The sequence below is a fragment of the Rhipicephalus microplus genome, unplaced genomic scaffold, assembly GCF_043290135.1.
Source record: "Rhipicephalus microplus isolate Deutch F79 unplaced genomic scaffold, USDA_Rmic scaffold_191, whole genome shotgun sequence".
Lineage (NCBI taxonomy): Eukaryota > Metazoa > Arthropoda > Arachnida > Ixodida > Ixodidae > Rhipicephalus > Rhipicephalus microplus.
This window is the reverse complement of record NW_027464762.1, coordinates 270,001-279,743: the sequence shown is the minus strand read 5'-3', so window position 1 is coordinate 279,743 and position 9,743 is coordinate 270,001. Positions and strand designations below refer to the sequence as shown.

General features: G+C 60.4%; 1 non-coding gene across 1 annotated transcript; it reads left to right on the top strand.

Moving 5' to 3' along the window:
• Positions 1-6,888: 6,888 nt before the first annotated feature.
• Positions 6,889-8,703, top strand: LOC142791862 (small subunit ribosomal RNA). Its single transcript, XR_012890478.1, has one exon. It is a non-coding gene; the product is annotated as a small subunit ribosomal RNA (ribosomal RNA).
• The last annotated feature ends 1,040 nt before the right edge of the window (positions 8,704-9,743 follow it).

Below are 9,743 nucleotides of genomic sequence, written 5' to 3'. Positions count from 1 at the left end.
CTGACGCGGTTTCGTGCCGCCCCGGCAGACGCGGTTTTTTGCGCCGCCCCGGCTGACGCGGTTTTTGCCGCCCCGGCTGACGCAGTTCGGACTTAGCACTTTTCGGCTGTGCCTGGCTGGCGGCCCACTCACTCGATCGCCATGTCTGTTTGCCACAGTTTTCCCGGTGGTGCCGCACCCGGGCTCGCCCCGGCTGACGCAGTTTTCGCGCCGCCCCGGCTGACGCGGTTTCGTGCCGCCCCGGCAGACGCGGTTTTCGCGCCGCCCCGGCTGACGCGGTTTCGTGCCGCCCCGGCAGACGCAGTTCGGACTTAGCACTTTTCGGCTGTGCCTGGCTGGCGGCCCACTCACTCGATCGCCATGTCTGTTTGCCACAGTTTTCCCGGTGGTGCCGCACCCGGGCTCGCCCCGGCTGACGCAGTTTTCGCGCCGCCCCGGCTGACGCGGTTTCGTGCCGCCCCGGCAGACGCGGTTTTCGCGCCGCCCCGGCTGACGCGGTTTCGTGCCGCCCCGGCAGACGCAGTTCGGACTTAGCACTTTTCGGCTGTGCCTGGCTGGCGGCCCACTCACTCGATCGCCATGTCTGTTTGCCACAGTTTTCCCGGTGGTGCCGCACCCGGGCTCGCCCCGGCAGACGCAGTTTTCGCGCCGCCCCGGCAGACGCGGTTTTCGCGCCGCCCCGGCTGACGCGGTTTTTGCCGCCCCGGCTGACGCAGTTCGGACTTGGCACTTTTTGGGCTGAGCCTGGCTGGCGGCCCACTCACTCGATCGCCATGTCTGTTTGCCACAGTCTTCCCGGTGGTGCCGCACCCGGGCTCGCCCCGGCAGACGCGTTTTTTTTTCTTTCGCCCCGGCAGACGTGGTTCCCCCCCCCCCCCCCTTTTCGCTCGCCCCGGCTGACGAGGTTTTCGCGCCGCCCCGGCTGACGCAGTTTTCGCGCCGCCCCGGCTGACGCGGTTTCGTGCCGCCCCGGCTGACGCGGTTTTCGCGCCGCCCCGGCTGACGCGGTTTTTGCGTCGCCCCGGCTGACACGGTTCGGACTTTGCACTTTTCGGCTGTGCCTGGCTGGCGGCCCACTCACTCGATCGCCATGTCTGTTTGCCACAGTTTTCCCGGTGGTGCCGCACCCGGGCTTGCCCCGGCAGACGCGTTTTTTTTTTTTCTTTTCGCCCCGGCTGACGCAGTTTTCGCCCCGCCCCGGCTGACGCGGTTTCGTGCCGCCCCGGCAGACGCGGTTTTTTGCGCCGCCCCGGCTGACGCGGTTTTTGCCGCCCCGGCTGACGCAGTTCGGACTTTGCACTTTTTGGCTGAGCCTGGCTGGCGGCCCACTCACTCGATCGCCATGTCTGTTTGCCACAGTTTTCCCGGTGGTGCCGCACCCGGGCTCGCCCCGGCAGACGCGTTTTTTTTTTTCCTTCGCCCCGGCAGACGTGGTTCCCCCCCCCCCCTCCGTCTTTCTTTTTGTTTTTTTTTTTCGCCGCGGCTGAAGTGGATTTTTCGGTGCCTCGACGCCCCGGTAGTCGCGGTTTTTCCGTTTCCGCACGGCCCCGGCTGACGCTGCTCGGTCACAGTCGCCTTTTGTGAGGATTGCAGACTTCTTGAGCGCGGGTGTTTTTTTTTTGTTGTTGTTGTTGTTTTATTACGCATTCGCTCCAGCAGACGCTGTTTAGACTTTTTGTTTCCTCTTTTATCCTGCGACGAGGTGACGAGGTTTATTCGGTGCCCCGCCGCCCCGGCTGAAGTGATTTTTCCTGTCCCGTGCCGCCCCGGCTGACGCGGTTGGGACTTCGCGTTTGTTCGGCCGCCACGGGTTTTGGCGCACTCGCTCGGTTGCTTGTTGTTGCCACTTGTTGCGAACCCAGGTTTCTTGAGCGAGCGCGGGCGTTTTTTCTTCCTTTCTTTCTTTGTTCTATGTGTTAGCGAATCGGCCTTTAATATCACACGAGGACTCACAACCAACAATTTTCAGTTTGAAGTGTAAAAAATCTGCAGGTGTTGACGTAACTGACTTGCCCCGTACCCTTGAGTACATCCATGAAGTTCTCGTAGTACTACTAAATCGCATTATTCCAAGTGGAGAAATTCCCATAAACTTGCAAACCTCTACACGAAAATCGGTGCGCGTGATAAAGTTGAAAATTATCGTCCGATATCAAATGTGCCTTCTATAACACAAATTCTAGGAAAAAAAAAAAAAACACTTGTTCGCCGTTCTCTGCGCCGTGACTGGCAGCACTCCGGCGAAGCGAAACGGGGTCGATTCGAGCACGATATCGGCGTCTTTCGACGTGCTCGCCGGCGACCGTCGCACGAGTACGTCGCACGAGCGCGTCTGCCGGGGCGCCGTTTGCGAAGCCGACGCAAAAGTGGGAACCGCCGCTCGGATGATCGCCGCTTTCGGCAGAGTGAGTGTTGGCACTCCGGGGAAGCGAAACAGCGTGAATGCGCCCACGAAATCGGCGTATTTTGAAGTGCCCGCCGGCGACCGTCGCACGAGTACGGTAAACCGCGTCAGCCGGGGCGTAGTTCGGGACGCCGACGAAAAAGTGGGAAGCGCAACTCGGATCTTCGCCGTTTTTGCAGGAGTGAGTGGCGGCCCTCCTGCGAGACCAAGAAGCATCGATTCGTGCACGAATTCGGCGCCTTTCGACGTGATCGCCGGCGACCGTCGCTCGAGTAGGGCAAACCGCGTCTGCCGGGGCGGGCTTCGGGACGCCGATGCGAAAGTGGGAAACGCTGCTCGGATGTTCGCCGTTTTTGGCCGAGTGAGTGCTGGCACTCGGGCGAAGCCAAACGGGGCCGATTACGGCACGATATCGGCGTCTTTCGACGTGCCCGGCGGCGACCGTCGCACGAGTACGGTAAACCGCGTCAGCCCGGGCGGAGTTCGGGACGCCGATGCGAAAGTGGAGAACGCCGCTCGGATCTTCGCCGTTTTTGGAGGAGTGAGTGGCGGCACTCCGGAGAAGCCAAGGAGCGCCAATTAGCGCACGATATCGGCGTCTTTCGACGCGCTCGCCGGCGACCGTCGAACGAGTAGGGCAAACCGCGTCTGCCGGGGCGGGGTTTACGACGCCGACGCAAAAGTGGGAACCGCCGTCGGATGTTGGCCGTTTTTGGCAGAGTGAGTGCTGGCACACCGGCGACGCGAAAGAGCGCGAAAGCGCCCACGAAAGTGGCGTATTTGGACGTGCTTGACGGCGACCGCTGCAGGAGTACGAAAAACCACGTCAGCCGGGGCGAGCGACCCACGGCGGTCTGGGTGCTTATCGCTGCTATTATAGGGGCACCCCGGCAGACGCAGAAAAAAAAAATTTTTTTTCGACCTTCTTTTTTGCTGGTCGAGCTCGGGTAACCCAGGTCGCAATGGGAGCCGCGCACGAAAGCGGCGTCGCGAGACGCGTTCGCGGTCGCTAGTCGCACGAGCTCGGCAACCGCGTCAGCCGGCGCGGAGTTCGGGATGCCGACGGCTAAGTGGGTACCGCTGCTCGGATGTTCGCCGTTTTTGGCCGAGTGAGTGCTGGCACTCCGGCGAAGCGAAACGGGGCCGATTCGGGCACGATATCGGCGTATTTCGACGTGCTCGCCGGCGACCGTCGCACGAGTACGGCAAAGCGCGTCTGCCGGGGCGAGGTTTGCGATGCCGACGAAAAAGTGGGAAGCGCCGCTCGGATCTTCGCCGTTTTTGCAGGAGTGAGTGGCGGCCCTCCTGCGAGACCAAGAAGCATCGACTCGCGCACGATATCGGTGTCTTTCGACGTGCCCGCCGGCCACCGCCGCACGAGTACGGCAAACCGCGTATGCCGGGGCGGGGTTGGCGACGCCGACGCAAAAGTGGGAACCGCCACTAGGATGTTCGCCGTTTTTGGCAGAGTGAGTGCTGGCACACCGGCGACGCGAAAGAGCGCGAAAGCGCCCACGAAAGTGGCGTATTTGGACGTGCTTGACGGCGACCGCTGCAGGAGTACGAAAAACCACGTCAGCCGGGGCGAGCGACCCACGGCGGTCTGGGTGCTTATCGCTGCTATTATAGGGGCACCCCGGCAGACGCAGAAAAAAAAAATTTTTTTTCGACCTTCTTTTTTGCTGGTCGAGCTCGGGTAACCCAGGTCGCAATGGGAGCCGCGCACGAAAGCGGCGTCGCGAGACGCGTTCGCGGTCGCTAGTCGCACGAGCTCGGCAACCGCGTCAGCCGGCGCGGAGTTCGGGATGCCGACGGCTAAGTGGGTACCGCTGCTCGGATGTTCGCCGTTTTTGGCCGAGTGAGTGCTGGCACTCCGGCGAAGCGAAACGGGGCCGATTCGGGCACGATATCGGCGTATTTCGACGTGCTCGCCGGCGACCGTCGCACGAGTACGGCAAAGCGCGTCTGCCGGGGCGAGGTTTGCGATGCCGACGAAAAAGTGGGAAGCGCCGCTCGGATCTTCGCCGTTTTTGCAGGAGTGAGTGGCGGCCCTCCTGCGAGACCAAGAAGCATCGACTCGCGCACGATATCGGTGTCTTTCGACGTGCCCGCCGGCCACCGCCGCACGAGTACGGCAAACCGCGTATGCCGGGGCGGGGTTGGCGACGCCGACGCAAAAGTGGGAACCGCCACTAGGATGTTCGCCGTTTTTGGCAGAGTGAGTGCTGGCACTCCGGCGAAGCGAAAGAGCGCGAATGCGCCCACGAAAGTGGCGTGTTTGGACGTGCTTGACGACGACCACCGCAGGAAAACGAAAAACCACGTCAGCCGGGGCGAGCGACCCATGGCGGTCTGGGTGCTTATCGCTGCTATTATAGGGGCACCCCGGCAGACGCAAAAAAAAAAAAAATTTTTTTTCGACATTCTTTCTTGCTCGTCGACCTCGGGTGACCCAGGTCGCAGTGGGAGCCGCGCACGAAAGCGGCGTCGCGAGACGGCTTCGCGGTCGCTAGTCGCACGAGCTCGGCAACCGCGTCTGCCGGGGCGGAGTTCGGGACGCCGACGGCTAAGTGGGAACCGCCGCTCGGATGTTCGCCGTTTGTGGCCGAGTGAGTGCTGGCACTCCGGCGAAGCCAAACGGGGCCGATTCCGGCACGATATCGGCGTCTTTCTACGTGCTCGCCGGCGACCGTCGCACGAGTACGGCAAAGTGCGTCTGCCGGGGCGGGGTTTGCGACGCGTACGCAATAGTGAGAACCGTCGCTCGGATGTTCGTCGTCTTTCGCCGAGCCAGTGCTGGCACTCCGGCGAAGCCGAACGGAGCCGATTCGGGCACGATATCGGCGTCTTTCCACGTGCTCGCCGGCGACCGTCGCACGAGTACGGTAAACCGCGTCAGCCGGGGCGGAGTTCGGGACGCCGATGCGAAAGTGGGAAGCGCCGCTCGGATCTTCGCCGTTTTTGGAGGAGTCAGTGGCGGCACTCCGGTGAAGCCAAGGTGCGCCAATTCGCGCACGATAATCGGCGTCTTTCGACGTGCCCGCCGGCCACCGTCGCACGAGTACGGCAAACCTCGTCTGCCGGGGCGGGGTTTGCGACGCCGACGCAAAAGTGGGAACCGCCGCTCGGATGTTCGCCGTTTTTGGCAGAGTGAGTGCTGGCACTCCGGCGAAGCGAAAGAGCGTGAATGCGCCCACGAAAGTAGCGTATTTGGACGTGCTTGACGGCGACCGCCGCAGGAGTACGAAAAACCACGTCAGCCGGGGCGAGCGACCCACGGCGGTCTGGGTGCTTATCGCTGCTATTATAGGGGCACCCCGGCAGACGCAGAAAGAAAAAAAAAAAAAAATGGGGACATGGCGTGCGTCACCGTGCGGCTTCGCAGCGTTGCCGAAGTCGCCGAGCCCTTCGACTGAGCCGAACGGCGGACAGGGAACGTTGGTCGGCCGTTCTAACCTGTCGGTGCCACGCCGAGACGTCGTTAAGGAAAACCGCGTCGTGGGCCTCTACGACGCCGTCGAGTCGTTGTACGTTTGGTGTCCAGCGTGTCGGCGGCGAGTAGCGGACACGTCGTTCACGACTTCGGTCTTTCGCAGTCGACGCGAACTTGCGGAGAGTCGTGGTGCCTCACGTTTTCGGCAGAAACCGCGGCGGAATTTTCCCGTGCGTGCGCGCACGACCTCGGTGCTGTGCCGTCAGCGTAGTGTTGCACAAACTCGTGGCCTACCCAAGGTGCGGTACGTTTGCGGCCGTATCCTCGGTGGGAATTTCGTGAGTAGGGTCGCAAATTCTACGACCTCGGCGGGTTTGAGAGCGACGTAGACTTGTGGCACGCTCAACGTGCCACACGTTTCGGGGCACACCCGCGGTGAAATTTTCTCGAGTACGCTCGTATTAGTGCCCAAGGAGGTCTGGGTACTTATCGCTGCTATTATGTGGGGGTTCTCGTGAGCGGCGTACGCGAAAGCGACCGGGTGTCTGATATGCGGCGGGCTTCGGCCTCGTCAAGCGTGTCCTCGGGTCTGCTCCAGGGGAATCCACGGCAGTCGTCTGCAGCCTCATCCGCTTGATGCGTTAGGGGCTGGTTGTCGGACGGTGCCGTTTTACCACGATATCGAGGTGTGTTCCGTGTCGTCCTCGGGCGATTCAGATGCGAAAGCGCCGAAGACGCGGGCGTGACCCGTCGTCTGGCGGCTTTGCAGTCTCGGCTCCGTTGCTAGTTCCGGCCGGTCCACCGACAGTGCAGCGGGCTTGGGCAACCCGCACGGCGCGACCGAGTCGATGCAACGAAAAAGAGCGAGCATGAACGTGCTTCTTGCCGCACGGCTCCCACTCGTCTTTCGGGAAGGTTGTGCCGTAGCGAGCTCGAACGCCGTCATCTCGGAGTGCAAAATAAGCGTGTTGGGGCGCCTGAAGGTGGCCTCCGCCGCACACAGACTGCGTCCGGCCCGCCGAAGGCGAGGACGGACGCGCAGTCGAACGATTACCTGGTTGATCCTGCCAGTAATCATATGCTTGTCTCAAAGATTAAGCCATGCATGTCTAAGTACATGCCGAAATAAGGCGAAACCGCGAATGGCTCATTAAATCAGTTATGGTTCCTTAGATCGTTTCTTCCTACTTGGATAACTGTGGCAATTCTAGAGCTAATACATGCAGTGAGCCTGGAGCCCTTTGGGTAACGGGTGCTTTTATTAGACCAAGATCGATCGGGTTTCGGCCCGTATTGTGTGGTGACTCTGGATAACTTTGTGCTGATCGCATGGCCACGAGCCGGCGACGTTTCTTTCAAGTGTCTGCCTTATCAACTTTCGATGGTAGGTTACTTGCTTACCATGGTTGTTACGGGTAACGGAGAATCAGGGTTCGATTCCGGAGAGGGAGCCTGAGAAACGGCTACCACATCCAAGGAAGGCAGCAGGCGCGCAAATTACCCACTCCCGGCACGGGGAGGTAGTGACGAAAAATAACAATACGGGACTCTTTTGAGGCCCCGTAATTGAAATGAGTACACTCTAAATCCTTTAACGAGGATCAATTGGAGGGCAAGTCTGGTGCCAGCAGCCGCGGTAATTCCAGCTCCAATAGCGTATACTAAAGCTGCTGCGGTTAAAAAGCTCGTAGTTGGATCTCAGTTCCAGACGAGTAGTGCATCTACCCGATGCGACGGCTCGGACTGAACATCATGCCGGTTCTTTCTTGGTGCACTTCATTGTGTGCCTCGAGATGGCCGGTGCTTTTACTTTGAAAAAATTAGAGTGCTCAACGCAGGCGAGTCGCCTGAATAAACTTGCATGGAATAATAGAACAAGACCTCGTTTCTGTTCTGTTGGTTTTTGGAATACGAGGTAATGATTAAGAGGGACGGACGGGGGCATTCGTATTGCGGCGCTAGAGGTGAAATTCTTGGACCGTCGCAAGACGAACTACTGCGAAAGCATTTGCCAAGAATGTTTTCATTGATCAAGAACGAAAGTCAGAGGTTCGAAGGCGATCAGATACCGCCCTAGTTCTGACCATAAACGATGCCAACCAGCGATCCGCCTGAGTTACTCAAATGACTCGGCGGGCAGCTTCCGGGAAACCAAAGTATTTGGGTTCCGGGGGAAGTATGGTTGCAAAGCTGAAACTTAAAGGAATTGACGGAAGGGCACCACCAGGAGTGGAGCCTGCGGCTTAATTTGACTCAACACGGGAAAACTTACCCGGCCCGGACACTGGGAGGATTGACAGATTGAGAGCTCTTTCTTGATTCGGTGGATGGTGGTGCATGGCCGTTCTTAGTTGGTGGAGCGATTTGTCTGGTTAATTCCGATAACGAACGAGACTCTAGCCTATTAAATAGGTGCGGGGTTCCCAGCACCTTACAACCTTCTTAGAGGGACAAGCGGCTCCTAGCCGCACGAAACAGAGCAATAACAGGTCTGTGATGCCCTTAGATGTCCGGGGCCGCACGCGCGCTACACTGAAGGAAGCAGCGTGTCTTTATCCCTGTCTGAAAAGACTGGGTAACCCGTGGAACTTCTTTCGTGATTGGGATAGGGGCTTGCAATTGTTCCCCTTGAACGAGGAATTCCCAGTAAGCGCGAGTCATAAGCTCGCGTTGATTACGTCCCTGCCCTTTGTACACACCGCCCGTCGCTACTACCGATTGAATGATTTAGTGAGGTCTTCGGACCGATGTCCGGCGCGGCCTTTCGGTTGCGCCGGTCTGTTGGAAAGATGACCAAACTTGATCATTTAGAGGAAGTAAAAGTCGTAACAAGGTTTCCGTAGGTGAACCTGCGGAAGGATCATTAACGGATTGTGAAGGGTGAGCGCCTCAGCTGCGTCTGCGCCCGACACTTTCTGCCGCTGACCCCGTTTGGACGCGGGGTCGGCTTTTCCCCACGGGGCTGCCTGAATGTGGAGCGGCACCCCGTGACAAATTGTTGCGCCCAGCGGACGCCAACACCGCGACCTTGGACGGTCGGCCAGGTGGCGGACGCGGGTACAAACGGCGCAACGCACTCATAGGTCGGCTTTCGACCCGCCACTGCACCGTGGCTCGAAGCGCTCGAAATGCGCGACCCGACCGCTGCGGGACCGCCTAGTACTGTAAACAGGAGCGGCGGAGCGCGAACGGCGAGTCGTGGTTACGTCGGTAGAAGGCGAGGCTGCGCGTTCCCGAAACGCCAGCCGAGTGCCCTCCCGACCGTTCGAGCGTGCAAGAACGAGACCCGACAATCGCGCGGCGACTGCCAAGTACGAGAGGAACGGCACAAGCGTCGGCGGTCGGTCAAGGAACTGGCGATGTGACGGGTCCGCTGTGCACCAGTGCATACCGTCCCGCCGTCCGCGGCAAGCGCCTCCGCGTCCTCGGGTGACGGAGGCTGCCGGTCGGTTCTTGCAGGCGAGGGATCTCGCTGGCACCGGTTCGCGTTGACGCGCGGCCGGTCATGGCACGGCGATGCGACGGCCGAGGTGCGCAGTACTCGATGGAGGAACCGCACGCTCCGATGACCGTCCCGCCCTCCGCGGCGTATGCGTACCGACCGTAATGGTTGCAGCAGCGCCGGCCGGCTTTTGAATTCGCCACACGAAACACGGTGCGAGATCGCGGTTAGGGGAGCGTCGACGTTGCCAGGCGTTTTGCTTGCTGCCGAGGGAAAGGCGGCACGGCCACGTCGCGCTCGTCGCGATTAGCGGGTCTGCGCGCTTTGGGAAGGTGCCGCAACGACTTGCCGAAAGAGGAAGCACGGAAGAACGAGGGACTTGGACGTCCCGACAATTGAACGCACTTGCGGCCAGGCCCTTGCTGGCTTCGTTCTTCCGCCTCGAGTAGGCTCGTACGCGGCTC